Source organism: Canis lupus, chromosome 20 (assembly GCF_048164855.1).
Source record: "Canis lupus baileyi chromosome 20, mCanLup2.hap1, whole genome shotgun sequence".
Classification (NCBI taxonomy): domain Eukaryota; kingdom Metazoa; phylum Chordata; class Mammalia; order Carnivora; family Canidae; genus Canis; species Canis lupus.
In genome coordinates, this window is record NC_132857.1 from 15326713 (window position 1) to 15348295 (window position 21583).

Genomic DNA, 21583 nt, shown 5'->3' on the forward strand with positions numbered 1-21583 from the left:
AAAGCATTTCCCTCTTGAATAATGTAAAGGAGAAGTCACATGAGATTAGCACAAACGTGAGACAATTATGGCCATAAATTAGAATTTTCAGAAGCTCTGACTGATTACTGATTGTAGGATTTATTTTGAAGACCTTTTGGTAACCTCAGCTGTAATGTTTGCTTGCACGGAAGTCTCCGTGAGTTGGGGAAGGAGTCCACATGGTCCCTTTATGTCATAGCCTGCATTTAAAACTGATTTCCAACTTGGGGCTCACACTTTTGTTCCAAACTTGATCTTTTTGGCATCAGAGCTCATGGTCTTATGGCCAATTTGGATTTTTAAGCAAAGAAACTAATTTAAAACGTCTTTTGGATAACAAGTGACTTTTAAAAAATAACATTTTAATGATTTAAATGGAAACAACCAGAAGAAGCTGGATTAAATTTCTCTTAAAGTATACATGTTTAGCGATTAAGAGAAGAAAGTGGCTGAAAAAATGCTGTCTGTTATTTTTCTTCAAAACCCCAAATAGTTGAACAATTGAGTAGCTGAAAAGACTTGAATTGGGATATCTTTGTGGAAAATATTTTTGGTAATTAAAGTACTGCTAGTAAAAGAATGAGAGATAATAAACTTTAACTGAGTTTTTAATCTGTATGGTTTTTACAGATCAATCTTAGTGATAAAAACTATTTGATTGAAGATTGTTTAGAAGAAGGTCAGCCTCATTCAGGAATTTCAGGGACAGAAAAAAAAAGTAGATATTTAGGGAAAAATGGTTTTGAATAAAAGGTTTTTCCTAGATGAGACTTGCTGTTATTGTGCTTTCTTAAGCTTTTATTTTTTTTATTTTATTTTTATTATTATTTTTAAAATTTATTTATGATAGTTACAGAGAGAGAGAGAGAGAGAGAGAGGCAGAGACACAGGCAGAGGGAGAAGCAGGCTCCATGCACCGGGAGCCTGACGTGGGATTCAATCCGGGGTCTCCAGGATCGCGCCGTGGGCCAAAGGCAGGCACCAAACCGCTGCGCCATCCCCTTTCTTAAGCTTTTAATACCTGTTTCTAAATTCTACATTTTTCTTAGCTACCATAGATTTTGCATATGATTGTGAGAGGGTAGGAAGACTAGATTTTTAAAAAAATGTGGGCTTGATTTAGATGGTCAAAAGTTTTCTTGAAGGATGTGTGTGATGGGGAAAGAAATCTAGATTAGTGGAAAATATAAGTTAGTAGACAGGCAGAATTATGGTAGATATTTGGGTTTGCAATGATTAGGTCAATGATGTCCCTCATTTTTAATGTTTTGAGTGAACTGAGAAATGATACAGGAAGGATGGGAGATCAAAGCACCACCTTTATTTTTCATAAAGTGATGTTAGTAGTTGTGGTTTAGCTGTAGGGACAGTGATCTTCCTTGAAACAGATTCCAGAGCTAGGCAGTCTTCCCTACCCAGTCCCAGAGAGCGTAGAATAGACAGGTACTGCCCCACAGTGTCAGAGCTGCCCTAGATAACCATCAGCCTGGGGAGGTAGCACTGACTGTTAGCTTGCCGCAGTCAGATGGTTTCAAAGAGAAGAGGAAGGGGAAAGAGTTGAATATGCCATTACATTTTTCTTAAATTTGCAATCAGTAAGTCTGTGTGCCTCTTTTGGGGAGGAGAGAGTAAAGTTTTGGCAAGAGCCCAAGAATGTTACTTTAATGGGGCTCCCTTCACATTGGAAGGAAACCTCAAGAACAGGAAAGGAGTTAACTTTTTGAAATTCTTATTCTTTTAACCTAGTGGTTCTAAACCAGGATTATCTTCCCCTAGGGGAAGTTTTGTTTTAACAGTGATTATGGAATACTGATGGTGTTGTAATGGAGTATAGTGGGGAGGGGGCGTGTAGGGATGCTAAATATCCTGCATTGCACTGAACAGTCCCTTCTAATGAAGAATGCCCCCCCGCCCAAATCCCCTAGAGACACCCTGAACTGAACTTACTGCGTTATGTCTGCTCCTTGGGAAGTGATCAGCACTGTGTCAAGAGCATTCCTGCTACACTTTCCTGAGATGGGTCTCTCAAGGCAATTCATTGCTTCTTTTGGGTCCTCTTTGAGCTATTGGTGGCAACGTAGATTTTATCACAGGTTCTGAAATGGGTCAAAACTGCACATTATTTAAGTGGACTCCAAAACTCCTTTGTACACAAGACAGAAACTTGACATCCTAATCTAGTTCCAGTAAAAACTATGATGCCCATATTGTCCAATGTAGCTTAGAAATTATAAAATGAAATCAAATTATGAAATAAAATGAAACTACATTAGATTGTACCTGAAACAAAATATAAAAGGAATGCCCTAAATTTGAAGATAAACATTTTCCCATTATAAATTTCTTGGGGAAAAAAACCAGATATTCAAAGATTCAGCTTTTTTTAAGTTAAGAGTCCAGGGGAATTAAGGTTAAATATCAAGTTCTTTTGGAGCTTTGAATTAAAATTCAAAGAAATTGAAGTTTTGTATTGACCTCAAATTCTTATGCTCAGTCTCAGCTAGAAGGTTCTTGATGTCTTGAGTAGAGTTGTTTTTCTTTCCATAGTCATAGCCTATACTATTTTTCAATGAAATTTCTTCAAGGTCTCAAAGGTTTTATTGATTCTGAATCAAATCTCTGAGAGACCTGATTTTTAAAAAAGATTCTAAAGGGCCAACAGAACATCTAACATTATCACACCACTGATTCCTCTCTCAAGTGGATCTTAAGTCCTGAAAACTATCACCTAGGCCAAGTTATTTTCCCTAAAACTTTGTACTTAGTGTTTCCTGAAGGTCTATGCCAGAAACTCAGTGGTATGTTTATTAGCCAGAGGCCCTGTAGGAAATAGGTGGCACACTTCTACTTCGGATGATTTGAGGGGAATTTAATAAGATTGTGGGCAGTGAGAAGACACAGGAAATAGTATATGCCCCTGAGGCTGGTAATCAGGAAGCTGTTACCACCCCTAGAGCTGAAGGGGGAAATGAGAGATTATTGGAATCCTGAAGAGAAGAGAGCTGTGGGAGAGGGAGAGAAACTGGGGAGTATATAGTCCAGTGTCACCCTCGTTCCTTCCTCCAGTCTCATGCTGTTACTTCTAAATGACTGAAGTAGCCAGAATCCAGAGGCCACAGGAGCCCATTAATGGGGGTGCAAAGTGAAGATAGCAGGCATAGTAACTGAAAAATGAAAGTGAAAAGAAGAAAGTCTTGTTTCACTTTGATCTGGGTGCCAGTGGAGCCAGACTTCCATTGTCTATGACCAATGAGTTAAACTTGATTGAAAGAAACCCCTTACCAAGAGCTTAATTTTGGCAATGTGGATTAACTATGTCTGGAGGAAGGAAATATCTATGCATAATTTCTCCCTCTCAGAATGCGGCTGTAGAGACTTCTTTTGTTTTTTTGCTAAGTTTAAAAATTGCAGTGTTGGCAGACCTAATTATAATAACCAAGTCTCACCTGAGGTATTTTTTTTTCCCCCACCTCAGTGAAAACCTGTTAATGTACTATCAAACCCTTTTTATTTCCATATCCCCCTTTAAACCCATGTTCCTGGTATCCTGTGGTGAATCTTGTGTAGTCTCTGTCTAGTGACAGAGCTTCTAAGATACCTGAAAGAGGGTATTTTCAGTCTTTTTTTTTTTTTTAAGACTTTATTTATTTATTCATGGGAGACTCAAAGAGAGGCAGAGAAATAGGCAGCAGGGAGCCAGACACGAGACTTGATTCCAGGACTCTGGGATCACAGCCTGAGCCAAGAGCAGATACTCAATCACTGAGCCACCCAGGTGCTCCAGTATTTTCATTCAGTCTTAAGCCACAGTTGTGTTCTGTGGAATTGTTTAAGGCTGTGAGCTGTGTCTTTAAGGGAGGGTCTACTAGTCAGGCCCATGTTGGTGTTGGTTGGATATCTGGTCCAGATACTTGCTTTTATTTTTATTTTTTAAAAAGATTTATGTATGTATGTATGTATGTATGTATGTATGTATTTATTTATTTATTTGAGAGTGAGCCTGTGAGCACATGCGGGGGGGAGGGGCAGAGGGAGAAGGGAGAGGGAAAACAGACTAGTTGCTGAGCCGGGAGCCAGACTGATCCTAGGACTCCAAGATCATGACCTGTGTTGAAGGTAGATGCTTAACTAACTATAAAAGCCACTTGCTTTTATAACAGTTTTCTTACAGTATAAGGCTAGAAGTCAGTAGTGTTTTGAATTGGAACTCTTCAGGTAAAAGCAGTAAATACTCACCCAAAGGGGATATGGAAATTTCTAAGAAGTTTTTTTGTCTAATTTTAACATAATCTATACCTGTGTAGTTCAAGATCATGCTGCAAGACCCAGTTCTCTGAGTCTCCACCATTGGTCTGTGGCCTCTTTGACTGAAGTATATCATCCATATAGTACTGGCATGATGAATACACTATGGACAAGGTACCATGGGCTCCTGTGGGAATCCATGTGGCAAAGCTTATCCAACTGTTACTTATTTTTATTTTTTTTAATTCTACACTTTATTTATTTAGAACAGTATTAGGTGAGCAAGAAAGTACAGAGAGTTCCTGTGTACAACCTCACCATCCCCATCCCAGACCAATTTCCTGTATTATTAGCAGCTTGCATTAGTGTGGTATATTTGTAACAATTGATGTACCAATATTGATACATTATTTTTAGCTTAAGTTTATATTAGGGTTCATTCTTTGTGTAGTAAGTTGTATAGGTTTTAACAAATGTTAATGACGTGGATCCACTATCATGATACAGAACAGAGTAGTTTCACTGCCCTAAAAATTCCCTGCTCTGTTTATCCTTTTCTCTCTTCTCCAGAACCCTTGGCTCCCACTGATCTTTTTAGTTTCCATAGTTTTGCCTTTTTCAGAGTATCCCATAGTTGTAATCATATAATATGTAGCCTTTTCAGATTAGATTCTCAGAGCTGTTACTTTATTTATTTATTTATTTGTATTTTTTTATTGGAGTTCGATTTGCCAACATATAGCATAACACCCAGTGCTCATCCCGTCAAGTGCCACCCTCAGTGCCCGTCACCCAGGCACCCCATCCCCCCGCCCACCTCCCCTTCCACTTCTCCTTGTTTGTTTCCCAAAGTTAGGAGTCTTTCATGTTCTGTCACCCTCTCTGATACTTCCCACTCACTTTCTCTCCTTCCAAATGAATGAAACCATGTAATGTTTGTCCTTCTCTGATTGACTTACCTCACTCAGCATAATACCCTCCAGTTCCACCCACGTGGAAGCAAATGGTGGGTATTTGTCGTTACCGATGGCTGGAGTAATATTCCATTGTATACATAGACCACATCTTCTTTATCCATTCATCTTTCGATGGACACGAAGGCTCCTTCCACAGTTTGGCTATTGTGGACATTGCTGCTATAAACATTGGGGTGCAGGTGTCTCGGTTTTTCACTGCATCTGTATCTTTGGGGTAAATCTCTAGTAATCCAATTGTTGGGTGGTAGGGTTCAGAGCTGTTACTTTAGTCTGTAAATTTCACCTGCTAGTTGTTTCTCAAGGGTATTCCACTTCTACTAAGAAAGTAGATATCCTAGTTTGCTGGTATAACATTAATTTTAAAGATTTTAAGCATAATCCACAATTAATCTGCTTCTTTATTAGATAAAAACTAAATACTTAATCTACCCACCTACTGCTACAGGATATGGCCTTCAGATTAATGGTAGTATGGGGTGATCATTGTGTAGAAATCTAGTGTTGTTGTAGCACTGAAAGTCTTCACTAACTTTCTACAAAGGTAATGTGGTTATGTGAGGACTCTGAAAGTTTGAACAGTAATAAGGGTATTTACTCTTCTTCAAGAACCAGAACACTATTAAAAGAGCTAAATATCAAATCTTTCACAGATTAGTTGTCTTGTTGGATGAGATGTTGAGATTTTCCAGGGAAACAACATACAAAGGAAATAAGGTCCTTTTTGAAAGGGTTTACTTGATGGTTCAGAATTTGACTTTCTGAATTTGTGTTGGTGGTTTCGATACAGGAGAGCTTGGTTCTTGTCTCCCGGAGTCGAAGAATCAATCTCGCGGACAACAGAGAGTGAGCAAAGCAATAGAAGTTTATTAAGCAGAGATACAGAGAAAGCTCTCAAAACTGAGAGGGGTCCCCACAGGTTAGCCACTGAGGTCTTTTATGGTCTGTCCTTTATAGGAAACTGACCAGGGAACTTGGTAAATTTCTTATGAATAAGAAATTGAGTATCAATTTCAATGATACTGAAATATCAGTTTCAACACCAATGAAATTTCTTATCAATCAGGGTGGATATTTAGAACAAACATGCTGGACTTAAAATAACAAGCTAGATGTTTTTTGCAAATACCATGTGCCCAAACAAGGTGTTCCCTTCTTTCAGGTTAATATCTCCTCCATAACATTTCTCTATATCTGGGATTTCTGTGATTACTTAGTAGCCATTAAAATGGAATACTCCCTAACATTTTGGAGCTAGGGAGCCAGGTTTATTTTTTTCTATTATTATGGTCTTATCTCTGCTTTCTTGGGTTGGGTAGGAGTCTGACTCTGGGCCTCTCTCTTATCTTTTCCTGCCTACCCCTAACTCATTCCTACATCAGTTTGGTTTGGAAATATTTATTTATTTATTCATTCATTCATTCATTCATTCATTCATGATTTTATTTATTTATTCATGAGAGAGACACAGAGAGAGAGGGGCAGAAACAAGAAACATAGGCAGAGGTGGAAGCAGGCTCTCTCCAGGGAGCCTGATGTGTGAGACTCAATCCCTGGATCCCAGAATCATGCCCTGAGCTGAAGGCAGACTGTCAATCGCTGAGCCACCCAGGCATCCCTGGTGTTGGGAATTTATAGTCTTAGTATAATGGAACCATAAATTCTATATTTTTAGTATACTGAAAAGTCTTAGAAATGATTCAAAGTGACAGTCCTTGTTGGTGCGTAAATTTTGGAATTGTGTGCTGGACATGCTAGAGTGGCAGTGGGGTTAAAGTCATGACCAAAAAACTTCAGAGCATCTCAAATACAAAGAGTATGTGATTTAAAGCCAGACAGAACATGCCCATTGAATATTTTCAAATTTAGATGTCTGATAAGATTTTGCTTCTTCTCTGAAATAGCTTCCTCATCTGTGAAATAGGATAATGCCTTCTGAATAGGGGGTTGTTGTAAGGAGTAAATGGGACTCTTATCTATCTACCTATCATCTATCATGCCTGAGTATGTAACATATGGAAGCTAGGGTAGCATGGGTACCAACCCAAGTCTAACTGGGCTTTAGCCATGTCTTTTGAGCTGATTCAAAAGGATTGACAGAACTTTATTCACGAAGACACCAAGAAGCCTCTTGGTAAACATTTCTTTGATTATTTAAGTAAAATGGAAATCCTGATTTTTGAGTAGTATCTTGCAGTTTGATTTTTTTCTGGACCAGTATTTCATATCATGAGCCACCTGGGCTGCCCCAGGTTTGCTTTCCTTATTTTTTATTTTAAATACCTTTCTTTTTCAAGGTTGCTTTGGCTATTCTGAGTCTTTTGTGGTTCCATATAAATTTTAAGATTGTGGGATCCCTGGGTGGCGCAGCGGTTTAGTGCCTGCCTTTGGCCCAGGGCGTGATCCTGGAGACCCGGGATCAAATACCACGTCGGGCTCCCGGTGCATGGAGCCTGCTTCTCCCTCTGCCTGTGTTTCTGCCTCTCTCTCTCTCTCTGTGTGACTATCATAAATAAATAAAAATTTAAAAAAAATTTAGGATTGTTTGTTCTTGCTCTGTGAAAAATGCTGTTGGTATTTTGATAGGGATTGTATTAAGTGTTTAGATTGCATGGGGTAGTATAGACATTTTAACAATATTTGTTCTTCCTGTCTATGAGCATGGAATGTATTTGTGTCCTCTTCTATTTCTTTAATCAGTGTTTTGTAGTTTGCAGAGTACAGATCTTTCATGTCTTTGGTTAGATTTTTTCCTAGGTATCTTATTGTTTTTGTGTAATTGTAAATGGATTAATTCCTTGATTTCTCTTTTCTCTGCTTCATTATTTTTTTAAGATTGTTTATTTATTCATGAGACACACAGAGAGAGGCAGAGACACACACAGGCAGAGGAAGAAGCAGAGCCTGATGTGGGACTCGATCCTAGGACCCTGGGATCATGACCTGAGCCAAAGGCAGATGCTCAGTCATGGGGAGCCACTCAGGTGCTCCCTGGTGCTTCATTATTGATGTAGAGAAATGCAACAGATTTTTACATACTGATTTTGTATCCTGTATTTTTACTGAATTTGTCATTTCTGGCAGTTTTTTGGTGGAGTCTCTCGGTTTTCTATACAGGGTATCATGTCATCTGCAAATAGTGAAAGTTTGACTTCTTCTTTGTCAATTTGGATGCCTTTTATTTCTTTTTGTTGTGTGATTGTTGAGGCTATGACTTCCGGTACTGTGTTAGTGTCAAGAGTGGATATTCCTGTCTTGTTCCTTATGATGAAGGGAAAGCTCTCAGTTCTTTCCCATTAAGGGTGATATTAGTTGTGGGTTTTTCATATATTTGTATTATGTTGAGGTGTGTTTCCTCTAAACCCACTTTTTGAGAGTTTTCCCTTGAATGGATTTTGTACTGTGTCAGATGCTCTCTGCATCTATTGAAGAGATCATATGGTTCTTACCCTTTGTTTTATTAATGTGATGTATCACATTGATTTTTGAATATTGAACCATACTTGCAACCCAGGAATAAATCCCACTTATCATGGTGATTTTTAAAATGTATTATTAAATACAGTGTGCTAGTATTTAATGAATAATTTTTGCATCTATGTTCACCAGAGATATGGGCCTATAGTTCTCTATTTTAGTGGAATCTTTTTATTTGTTTATTTATGTATGTATGTATGTATGTGGAATCTTTATCTGGTTTTGGTATCAGGGTAATGCTGGCCTTCTAGAATGACTTTGGGAGTTTTCCTTCCTTTTATTTTTTGGAATAGTTTCAGGAGAATAGGTATTAATTTTTCTTTAAATATTTGTGGGATGTGGGGCGCCTAGCTAGCTGAGTCAGTAGAGCATGCAGTTCTTGATCTCAGGGTTGTGAGTTTGAGCTTCATGTTGAGTGTAGAGATTACTTAACAAAATCTAAAAAAAAAAAAAAAATTTGGTAGAACTTTTGTTTGTTGGGAGTTTTTTGATTACTGATTTAATTTCTTTGCTGATTATTGGTCTCTTCAAGTTTTCTATTTCTTCCTGTTTCAGTTTTGGTCATTTATGTTTATAGGAATTTATCTATTTTTTCTAGGTTGTTCAATTTGTTGGCATATTTTCATAATGCTCTTTTTATTCTTTCTTTTCAAGTAAGTGTTTGAATTTCTATGGTGTTATTATTTCCCCTCTCTCATTTTTTTTTCCCTCTCTCATTTGTGGTTTTATTTGTTTGAGTCCTTTGTCTTTTTGATAAGACTGGCTAGAGATTTATCAACTTTATTATTTTTTTCAAAGAACCATCTTCTGGTTCTATTGATCTATTGTATTTTTAGTTTCTGTATTGTGCATTTCTACTCTGATTTTTATTATTTCCTTCTTTCTGCTTGCTTTAGGCTTTGCTTGTTATAACATTTTAAATGAGACCTGCATGGCAGTAATGAGCCAGCCACACAAATCTATAGCATTTTATGTAGGGGAAATCAGGAGTGCAAATGTGTAAGAGGGAACAATTTGGTATATTTGAGGATCAGAAGGATCAGAACTGAAGTGTTCTGTGTGAAAGGGAGACTAGATGGAGATCAGGACAGACACACAGACAGGTACAGGTTATATAGAACCTGTTAGGCATCCATGGTAAGAAATTTGGATTTTATTCCAAATGGAAACAATCAGAAGGATTTAAGCAGGGGACTGACGTGATATGTTTTATGTTTTAAAAGATTACTTTGGATCTTGTGTGAAAAACAGATTGTACGAAGTCATGAGGGGAAGGTGTGTCTCATAGTAGCAATCTGGGTGAGAGAAGGTAGTGTCTGGACCAGGGTTATGATGTAAATAGAAGTGGATGCATTTATGTTGTGTCGGGTGATAGAGTCATTCTGCCAGTGGGCTGTATGTGAGTTGGGAAAAGAGAGGAATTAAGAGATGAATCTGAGGTTTTTGACAGCTTGGTAGATGGCATGATAATTCATGATAATTATTTCTTTGCATGGTTGGTGTCTCCACTACCAGGCTAAGAGCTTGCTGATGGCATTAAAAGCATCTTATTCATGTATTTCAAGTACCTAGTAAATACTGGATTAGTGTGGACAAGAAAAATCAATGATAATACTATGGGATAAATAAGAGAACATGGAAGGACATCCAACTCACCTTGGGCAATCTGAAAATGCTTTTTTTTTTTTTAAAAAAAAAGATTTATTTATTTTAGAGAGAGAATATGCACATGTGAGCGAGCAAGTGCAGGGGGAAAGGGCAGAGAGAGAGAGAGGGAATCTTCAAGAAGATTCCACACTGACCATGGACCCTGACACACAAGCTTGATCCCCAGGACCGAGATCATGACCTGACAAGAGTTGGCAGCTTAACTGACTGAGCCACCCAGGCACCCCCAGAAAATGCTTCTAAGAAAGAGCATTAGAGCTGACTTATGAAGGAAGGCAGGGGTTAGGAAGAGGGCAAATTTGTGATTAAATGCAAAATATTCTGTTATAGTGTCTAAATGGAAATGAACTACTTTGTCTTATAAAATCAAATCCCTCCTTCATGGTCATTGAAGACATGCTGTCTTGAAAGAAAGCATGACACTAGTCAGAGTTTTGTATCCTATGAGGTCAAATGAGATGGTACAATGTACAGAGTTTTAAGGTTTGTGTGATTAAAAAAGTGATGGTTAGAACAAAAGCTTAATTTATCGTTTAAATTTATAGGACAGCCTGGGTGGCTCAGTGGTTTGGCACTGCCTTCGGCTTGGGGTCTGGTCTTGGAGACCCGGGATCGAGTCCTGCATCGGGCTCCCTATGTGGAGCCTGCTTCTCCCTCTGCCTATGTCTCTGCCTCTCTCTCTCTGTGTCTCTCATGAATAAATAAATAAAATCTTAAAAAAAATTTAGGTGTTATTTCTATTTAAATGTTTTTTTATGTTTATCAATAGTATTTGCCTTAGATTATGTTTTTTTTTTGATTATGTGTTCTTAAAAGCCAGACACGACGTTAGTTTTTTGTTAGACTACCTATACAGTGTACTGTATTTAGATGCTAAATAAATTTGCTTTTGTAGTGATGTTTTCCTGCTTAGTTCTGCTTTGTCTCTCTGAAGAGATGCTATTTTCTAATAATGTTGGATCAAGATAGCTTGTCCTCCACCTTAGCTTTTTATTTATAAAAATTAAAAACCTACAGAAAATTTGGCATAATAGTGCGGTGAATGCCCATAGCACCACATTTAGAGTTACCGATTTTTAATTTTTTGGAACATGTGCTTTATCTCTTTATACATACGCACACACTTAATAAATACATGTGAAAGTAAGTTGCAGATATTTTACCCCCAGATACTTTGGCATGAATCTTTAAGGAACAAGGACATTCTCCTACCTAAGTTTAAAACATTGTTAAACTGAAAAATTTAGCTTAAACTCAGTAATATTAATTTAATATAGATTTTTGTTTAAATTTATTCAATTTTAACAACTTTTTAAAATATCCTTTAACTGATTCATATTTTTGGATACAGGAGCCAATGAGTGAGAATACACTGCATCTAATTGAGAGGTATCTTTTATTATGGTATGCATTGTGTCTTCAATCTGTTGTATACCTTGTTTGCTCTTATAGAGTTGTTTGCATTATTTAAAGGTAATATTTTGACTCTTTCAAGAAAAGTGCATGACGTTTATTAACTATATAATAAAATAAGCTGCTTTTCCAGCTGCTGCATAGCCCTGAAGCTTAAGTATGAAAATGACTTTTCCAGTAACTGAGTGAGCTGAATTGTTGCTTTTAAAAACGTTTTTTAGTGCTTCTTTTCCAGCCTTTGAACTTTTCACTAAGCATTAGTCATTTTTAATAAAAATACATTTGTTTATAGGTCTTAATAGCATTTTGTCCTCATAAAAATGGAAAACTTCACCAGATTCAATCTGTTGCAGCTCTTAAAAAAAAAAAAGGTAAGATTTGAAATGAAACACTAAACTACCTGCCCCCCAAGTTAATAAATTACATAATGATTAAATTCTCTCTGACTGACTTTGGAATTTCCTAATTTTAAAAACTAATGCCAGGGAAGAAATGTTAAAATACTTTGAAATTAGATTTACTGAAAAGCATCCCCTGCCTAATTATGCTACTCTAAGTACTGTGGTGACATTAACCAAACATTTTCTCCATCAATATAGAGAATTTGGAGTTATTTATTCTTTTGACTGGCTTATTCATGTTCATTGCTGCATTTTTTTCTAGATGAAGCAGTATTATCCAATGTTACCTCCCAAAAGGCTACTTTTATTTTGATTATTTCATGGTTTCCAAATGTGTAGTTTATTGTTTATGGTTATAGTATGAATGAGAGAAGGCACTATTAGGTCATTAGTGGCTACAAGGTATTTATATCTTGATGTTATTTATTAGTCTAGTAAAAATTTTTGACATAATTTAAGCCAAATTGGAAATGGTTATTCTTTTGTGTCTTCCTCGCCTCCATTTTTTTTCTCTCTTAAGTTTTCCAGTGATCTTTGAAGCTGTATAATTTTGTTTTTATTAATGAGAGACACACACAGACACACACACACACACACACACACACACACAGGCAGAGGGAGAAGCAGGCTCCATGCAGGGAGCCCGATGTGGGACTCGATCCTGGGTCTCCAGGATTAGGCCCTGGGCTGAAGATGGCACTAAACCGCTGAGCCACCCAGGCTGCCCTGAAGCTGTATAAATTGTTAAAACATTTTCCTTACTATTTTTCCCAAAGTATATATTTTTTTGTGAGTCACATACTTAAAAAATATATATGTATGTATAAAAACATATACAGTTATAAATTTATTCTTGTCTTTCAGCTTGTCTCCAGGCCATTTTATTATTTGTATTCATGGAAATTTTCCATTCTCAGATCTCTTCAGGCATGTCACCCTCTTTCAAGCTTTTTTTTTTTTCTTTCAGAATCCTTTATTTATGGAGATGTTGAAATTTATCTCAAGTTCTGTTGTATTGATTTAAATTGCTCATCTGTTGAAAAATCCTTGATCAATGAAAATGATCCTATTCTACTTCTTCAACTTAGTGGGTCTGGCTGTCCTTGATGTCTCTAACTCTTGTCTTTACTCCACCTTAATCCTTATCTGAGTGACTATCCTCTAGACCTCATCATTCATTACAAGTAGATTTTCATCTCTGAGGTCTCCCAGATTTGTGGAATTGACAATCTTGCCAAGCCTGAGTTGTATTCTCAGTGAAACACTCAATTTCTCAACCCCTTTACATCCTCTTTATTCAATTTTTTCTGCTTAACATCTAAAACTAACCCTGTTAAGTCTCACTTGCACTTTTTGGAAACCATGTTTCTATCTGTCTACAAGTTTATCCACTAGGTTATCCTGGCAATAACTTGAATTCAGTGTGTCCCAGTAGAACTCATTGTTAATTATCCCAAATGAGAATGGGAACTGTGTTTATTTTGCTTACTGCTGTGTACTGTGCATGAAGTACATTTTTGTTGGATAATTGGACAAATAATTATATTTCCCTCAACCAACCTGGAGATTCTTTCTAACTTCTCCTTTTCCTTCTTGACATTATCCCTTATTTACTGGCAGAGAAGATGTCAAAATCTTTTTTGTTTCAGGGTTTTAGGTCCAGTGAAAAGGATGAAGCTTAGAATTATGCTTCAAAAAAGGGAGGAGGTGGAACCTTGGCTGGTGTTGAGATAGGTAGAAGGGTTCTAATCCTGAACAGATATGGGTTATTTGGGGGAATTTCCTCAAGGTTGAGGAAGGTGATAGTTTTTTGGGAAGCGGTTTTTTTTATGTGGTGGATATGTGTGTCCATTCTCATACCAAGCCCTAAAGAGGTGGCTGAGGGGAGTGTGTGTGTCTGTATCATTGAACATTAGAAGTCTTGGCCTCTACTTTTTTTCTCTTCATGGTCTTGGAGCTGCAGTAGTATCACCACAAAATGGCACAGAAACATATTTTGATGATGGTATATATGCAGTTTTATATTATAATTCCATTAGATAACAATAATTTTCATTGTCCCCTATAGATTTTATGATGAAAATTTGTGAAAATTTGAGGGAATATTTTATAATTTTGAATAATTCCTCTATTAATGTGCATATATGTCATTTTCATTTTTTCTATTTTAAAATAAAACTGTGATTAATGTCTTAATATATAAGGTTTTTCTTCTTATGCATTATTTTTCAGTACTTACGTAATCGTATTTCCTAAAAAACAATACCATTTATAATTGCATCAGAAAGAATAAAATACCTAAGAGTAAACTTAACCAAAGGGATCAAAGACCTTTACTCTGAAAGGTTATAAAACCCTGATGGAAGAAATTGAAGATGATGCAAACAAATGGAAAGATATTCCATGCTCATGGATTGGAAGAATTAATATTTTAAGATATTCACACTCTCCAAAGCAATCTACGGATTCAATGCAATCCCTATCAAAATGCCAACAGCATTTTTCACAATAGTAGAACAAATAATACTAAAATTTGTGTAGAACCACAGAAGACCCCATGTAGCCAAAACAATCCTGAGAAGGAACAAAGCTGGAGGTATGACAATACTAGATTACAAAATATACTAAAGCTGTAATAAAGCAATATTGCACTGGCACAAAAATAGACACACAGATCAATGGAACAGAATAGAGATCACAGAAATAAGCCTATATATGTTTAATTAGTATGACAAGGGAGGCAAGAATTTACAATGCGGAAAAGACAGTTTTTTTGCCATAAGTGGTGCTGAGTAAAAGAATGAAACTGGACCACTTTCTAATGCCCCACACAAAAAGAAACTCAAAATGGGTTAAAGACTTCATGTGAAACCTGAAACCATAGAAACTCTAGAAGAGAATACAGGCAGTAATTTCTCTGACACTGACCATCATAGCATTTTTCTAGATATGTCTCAAGGCAAGGAAAACAAAAGCAAATATAAACTGTTGAGATTACACCAAAATAAAAAGCTTTGCATAGTAAAGGAAACCAACAAAACAAAAAGTCTACTGAGTGGGAGAAGATATTTGCAAATTATGTATCTGATAAGAGGTTAATATCCAAAATATATGAAGAACCTCTATAACTCAACACCAAAAAGCCAAACAAACCAGTTAGAAAATGGGGAGAGAACCTGAAAAGATGTTTTCCAAAGACATACAGATGGACAACAGACACATGGAAAGATGTTCAAGATCACTAATCATCAGGGAAATTCAAATCAAAACCACAATGAGTTATCACCTTACCCCATTTAGAATGGCTAAAATAAAAAAGACAAATGTGTTGGCAAGGATGTGGAGAAAAAGGAACCTTCATACACTTTTGGTGGGAATGTAAATTGGTACAGCTACTATGGAAAAAATATGGGGGTTCCTCAAAATATTAAAAATAGAAATAGTATATCATCCAGTCATTTTACTGTTAGGTCTTTACTCAAAGAAAGTGAAAATACTACTTCAAAAAGATAAATACACTCCTGTGTTTATTGCAGCATTATTTAAAGTGCACCATTATTTAAAGATACAGAAGCAAGTAAGTGTCCATCAATAGACAAATCGTTAAGGAAAATGTGGTATATGTACTATGCAATATTATATGGCCATAAAATGGATGAGTTTGTGCCATTTGAGACAGCATTGATGGACCTAGAGAGTTTTATGCTGAATGAAATAAGACTGAGAAAGTCAACTATCATATGATTCCATTCATGAGTGGAATCTAAAAAAATCCCCAAATAAACAAAAAGCAGAATCAGACCTATAAATACAGAGAACAAACTGATGATTTCTGGAGTAGGGGTGGGGGTTGGTCAAAATGGGTGAAATGGAGAGGGAAACACAGCCTTCCAGTTATGTAATGAATAAGCTAATGGAATAAAAGATATGGTAATAGCATTGTAATGGAACAGATAATAGCTACACTTGTGGTGAACATAGCATAATGTATAAACTTATCAAATCACAGAGTTGTACGCCTGAAACTAATGTAGCATTGTGTAACAACAATATTCAAAGTAAAATTTTAAGTCTGAATAATTTTTTCTTTTCCTGAGAATTTTGTCATGTTGTCACTGCTTTGAAAGGTTAATATCCCTTCTTCCAAGTATCTAACATTCTGAAATGTTTTTTTAATATCCCCTGACTGTGGATTCAATAATTTTACATTTTTAGATATTTATTTGAATACTAATGTTGAATAAAGAGTCAGATATAATCCATCAACATCAGCTTTATATTTTGTTTTGGATAGCTGTTTGTTTTTTCTCTGGAGATCTTAGTATTTCTTGTTAATTATAAGATTTTAATTAATTTTAATTTTCATATGTAGTTTTAATTTTTCACTAAATATGCTACCTTTGTATAGTCCATGTATGAGATAGGTAGCAAATCTCACCATGTTATGTTTGCTATGTAGATTTTAAATTTTATTGTTTTAGTATTTGTCTAAAAAATTTTAATTTAATTTATATTTTTATTTTTTGCAAAAGCAATACATACATATAATGGAAAATACCAACACTACAAAAGAATATACAGTTAAAAATAATTAGAAGCAACAATGACCAGTTTTTGTGTATCCTTTCAGAGATATTTTATATATACTCTAACCTTTATCATATTTACTTTAGCTAAAATTGAAGTGTTCTTTTTTTTTTTTTTTTTTTTTTTTAAGATTTATTTATTGGGCAGCCCCAGTGGCCTAGCGGTTTAGCGCTGCCTTCAGCCCAGGGTGTGATCCTGGGGACCTGGGATCGAGTCCCACGTCAGGCTCCCTGCATAGAGCCTGCTTCTCCCTCTGCCTGTGTCTCTGCCTCTCTCTTTCTCTCTCTGTGTCTGTCATGAATAAATAAATAAAATATTAAAAAAGATACATTTATTCATGAGAGACACAGATTGAGAGGAGAGGCAGAGACATAGGCAGAGGGAGAAGCAGGCTCCTCTCAGGGAACCCTATGCAGGACTCGATCCTGGATCCGGGGATCACTACCTGAGTCAAAGGCAGGCACCCAATCACTGAGCCACCCAGGCATCCCAATTGTAGTGTTCTTGAAAGGGGAACATCTTGTTTTAATTTATATATTTTTTGCCGTTTTGTTTTGTTTTATTTTAATTTAATTTTTTTTAAAGACTTTATTTATTCATAGAGACAGAGAGAGAGAGAGAGAGAGAGGCAGAGACACAGGCAGAGGGAGAAGCAGGCTCCATGCAGGGAGCCCGACGTGGGACTTGATCCCGGGCCTCCAGGATCACACCCCAGGCTGCAGGCAGCGCTAAACTGCTGTGCCACAGGGGCTGCCCTATTTTTTGCCATTTTAATACTGTATACCATACAGGCTTATTGTAGTTTTGATTGGTTATATTTGGCTTTTTTTAAACTGTAAAATAAAAATCTGAGTAGGATTGATTCAAATAGTCATGAACCATTTTGAGAACTAAAATTAGGAGAATAGAAAGGAATTATCCAAAAGGTATGGGAACTAAGTAAGCCTGGAGGGAAGGGGAAAGTAGGAGGCAGGACTGTTGTGTGTATTATTTGAGGAGCATTCTCTATAAATACCTTTCTTCTCCTCTTTAGCACATGTATGTACTTCTCTTATCCATACTGTTGGGTAAGTTATTAAATTCTGTATAACTGATTTCTAAGCGATGCTCTGAGAATTTAGTATCTGACAAGATGTTAATATGTAAGTGATGAAACAATTTTGTGGTAAAAAATGTTTGGGACACGTGGTATGGCATTGATAGTAAAGTTTTTAAGTGAAATTAGTTATTTCTTTTGAGGTATAAGGTGCTAAATATATCCATCTGAGCTGCTAAAATACTTTAAACATATTTAGAATGAAAAGGAAATCTATTACAGAACTCTATCATTTTCTTAACTCTTTAACTGTTAGATACCATCTTTGTATTTGGCAGAAGTATTATTGTTCTTCTTTTCTAGTGTTTGTAGAGTGCAATTTTGGCAGTTCCTGAGGGGAATAGAATTTATTGAGGCAGTTTGTATTTTTAAAATGCAATCACTTGTTATGTCAGAAGCGACTTTGAAATGCCAGAAGAAAATATTTCCTCTTTCTTTGCCTTTCTTCCTTTATAATTGTCATAAACAATGCAAGTTGTATACATAAACTGTGTAATTATTTACTTTTAACGTTTGATTGAATGGCTTTTAAAAAGTCAGACATACTGCCAAATAGTAAAATGTTTATTTATTTATTTCTCTTTGAGTTAAGGGAATGTGGGAGGATAGTGCTGACCTGGTGTGAAAGAGCCTGGTTTGGGGAAGGACAGGAAAAGGAGCAGCCATATTAACACTACTTCCCCTTCTGCCCACACCCTTTGACTAGTAAAATCTTGGATTAAACTATTGAGGAATTTTGCCTCAAATGCTTTTGTGAAATTTGTTGAGTGGGAAGTAGATAAATAAAAAATAAGTGAATAAGAACTGTACATTTACACCTTCCTTGATAGAAATTCTCTGTGACTTAGGTAGGTATGCACCTACACATTTTGAAACTGCTGAACAACCTCTTCCCAAGGATTGAGACTATATTATTTAATGGTTATCTATGTTATATTATTATGTTATATATGTTATGTTGTTATTTAAGGTATCTGTGTATCTGGGAATAAATATTACCATTGTCTTAGCTTTATTTAAAAGTTTTTGTTCCCTCCAGTTTTAGTCTTGATTTTGGAATTGCTGTATTGATCTATAAAGTCCATAAAAAACAGTCATTTTAGTTGATATTTAAGAGTAAAACTTTCATTTATAATGCCTTTACCTTCTTGAAAATGAGAATGTTCTTTTTAAACAATGAGGACACCTCAAGGTTGTAGAACTGTTGATGTTTTTACTTGTCCTGATAATAGAGGAACCAGGGTAAAAGTGATGATTTTGTAATTTTCACCCCTTCCCCATTCATAACATAAACAAACATAAAAAATATAAATTAAGAAGTGTAAGAAACTTCACCTGGACCTAAATGACTCACAAAATCTTGTTCAGGGTGAGGGTATATATATTTCAGGAAATATTCATATTTATATATAAAAGACATTTTCAATATGTTACTTGAAATATTTTTGTTAATGTATATTCATATTAATGTATTTTACACAGTATATATACATTAAAAATGTATTATGTTTACATATTCATACATATATAAATATAAATAAAATTCAAAATATAAGTGATACATAGATCTATGAAAATATTTCTAAGTATTTGTGGTTATATATTTATATACAATGAATATAATGTGAATGTACATACATATATATATATGTTGGGGATGTTTCATATGATAGTCTAGCAAATCCTTAAACCCAAAGAAAATACATTCTTGGCTGATAATATATAAGCATACCTAGAAGTTAGAGAAGGTAATAGTGCTTTATTAATTTTTTTTAAGGAGTATATAAATAAGTTCTGAGAGGCTGAGGGGTGTAGTGAACAGATTTTTTCCAGTAAGATATCATACTTCTTTCCTCTATTTGCCCAAGTCTTGTTACATTAGTATACTCTACAAATCAGGGCATTGGGGGTGGGTGCATGGTAGTGGACTTAATTGTGTTGGTGATGAAAGGCATTACAACATCGGCGGGGAGGGGGTCCCTTGGCACAGGAGAGGGAAGGAGAATAAAAAGAGTTAAGAAGTCAGTGATTTGGGCTGTTTATTAACATTGCCTTTCTTTGGAAAAGATTCTTCACCCTGTCATTGGGCATGGAACTGGCAGCTGGAGTGTTGTCTCTGACCCCTGAAAACCAGCAAATGAGACTGTTGAAGGATGGGGTTGATTGTGCTCCAGCTGCCACATGCCCTGAATAAAAGTCACAAAGAGACTCATACACATCACTGAGCAGGATTGCAAGGAGGAGCTAGGGGATTTTAACTGCTGGTTTGTTCACTGTTTCCAGTGGACTAATTATTAAGAAGCACTTAAGGGCCATAGTGATGGAAATAATTAGTATTTAAAAATTACTAAGAAAACTGCTTGGAAAGATGTTGGGTAGAGTTTTCTTTTAGAGGTATGGTCATTAACCATAGGCTAAGGTTGAAACCCAAGGCTATCAAAGTTTTGCTTTCCCCAGATTGCTCTTTGGCTGTGGGTTTATTAGCATTTAGCTCTATCCCCAGGGTACCTCTTCAGGGCTTGAAGTTCTGTTACACAGTTGCTGTGCCTGGTGTGGGAGGGATATAAGACAGCAACTCAGGCTATTTGGCTAGATATTTCCTGGTTATACCAGATTAAGAACTGGGTGAGTGGTTGCTGAGACATACTCAGGCATTGCTTTACCTCCTTTCTATTTGGATCCAGGCCTTTGGATAGAAGATAAAGAATTATGTCAGAATTTACTTAGTGGTAGTGAAACAACCCAATTTAGTTGTCTTCTAAATCTGCTTCAGCTGACATGAACCACTAGGGTCAAAAGAAAAAGCAATGCCTTGGAACATGAAAGTGATAGAAGGAAACACACTATTTATCTTTCCCACTTCTTAAGACATAAACTCTGTGGAAGTTGTGCTTGGGTGCTCAACATTTTGCAGGGCAACTCTGATCTTCCTCTGACACTTCTACTCCAGTCTGCAAAAGTCCCAATTCCCTCAAGAGTTTCTCATCATCATCTTCAAATACCTATTGAGTGTTTCTCTATGATGGTTCTTTCCTGAAGCGTCTGCCAGGTGGTTTGAAGCATCTGGTAGTTTATAGTCCTTTTAGGGAATTTTGGGATGATTTAATATTTGAAGAGTAACCCTTTTATGGGAATTGCATATCACTTTTTAAAAAGACTTACTGATTATTCTAGAGAAGGCGGGAGAGAGAGAGAGAGAATGCATGCAAGTCCAGGGAGGAGCAGAGGGAGAGGGAGAGAGAAACCCCAGCAGACTCCTCCATGAGTTCAGAGCCCAAAGTGGGTCCAGATCCCAAGACCCTGAGATCTAGATGTGACCCAAAACCAAGAATCTGACGCCTAACCAACTGCACTACTTTTTTTTTTTTTTAAAATTTATTTATTTATTTATGACAGTCACACACAGAGAGAGAGAGAGAGAGGCAGAGACACAGGCAGAGGGAGAAGCAGGCTCCATGCACCGGGAGCCCGACGTGGGATTCGATCCCGGGTCTCCAGGATCGCGCCCTGGGCCAAAGGCAGGCGCCAAACCACTGCGCCACCCAGGGATCCCCAACTGCACTACTTAAGGACCGCTTCATAGCAGTTTTGAGGCTTTCCTTGTCTGTTAATTCAAGTGATTAGTATTACCTGGCACTTATGGTGTGAACTGCATGATGGATCTCAAGGAACTTAGGGGATCACATTGATTTAGCATATAT

General features: G+C 36.5%; 1 long non-coding RNA gene across 1 annotated transcript in view; it reads left to right on the plus strand.

Annotated features, from left to right (window-relative positions):
- LOC140611696 (uncharacterized) overlaps window positions 1–13137 on the plus strand; it is a 28976-nt gene extending 15839 nt beyond the window's left edge. Inside the window, exon 3 of the long non-coding RNA XR_012012841.1 lies at window positions 12091–13137. This is a non-coding gene — a long non-coding RNA (uncharacterized lncRNA). The remainder of the gene's footprint in view (window positions 1–12090) is intronic.
- Window positions 13138–21583: the final 8446 nt, after the last annotated feature.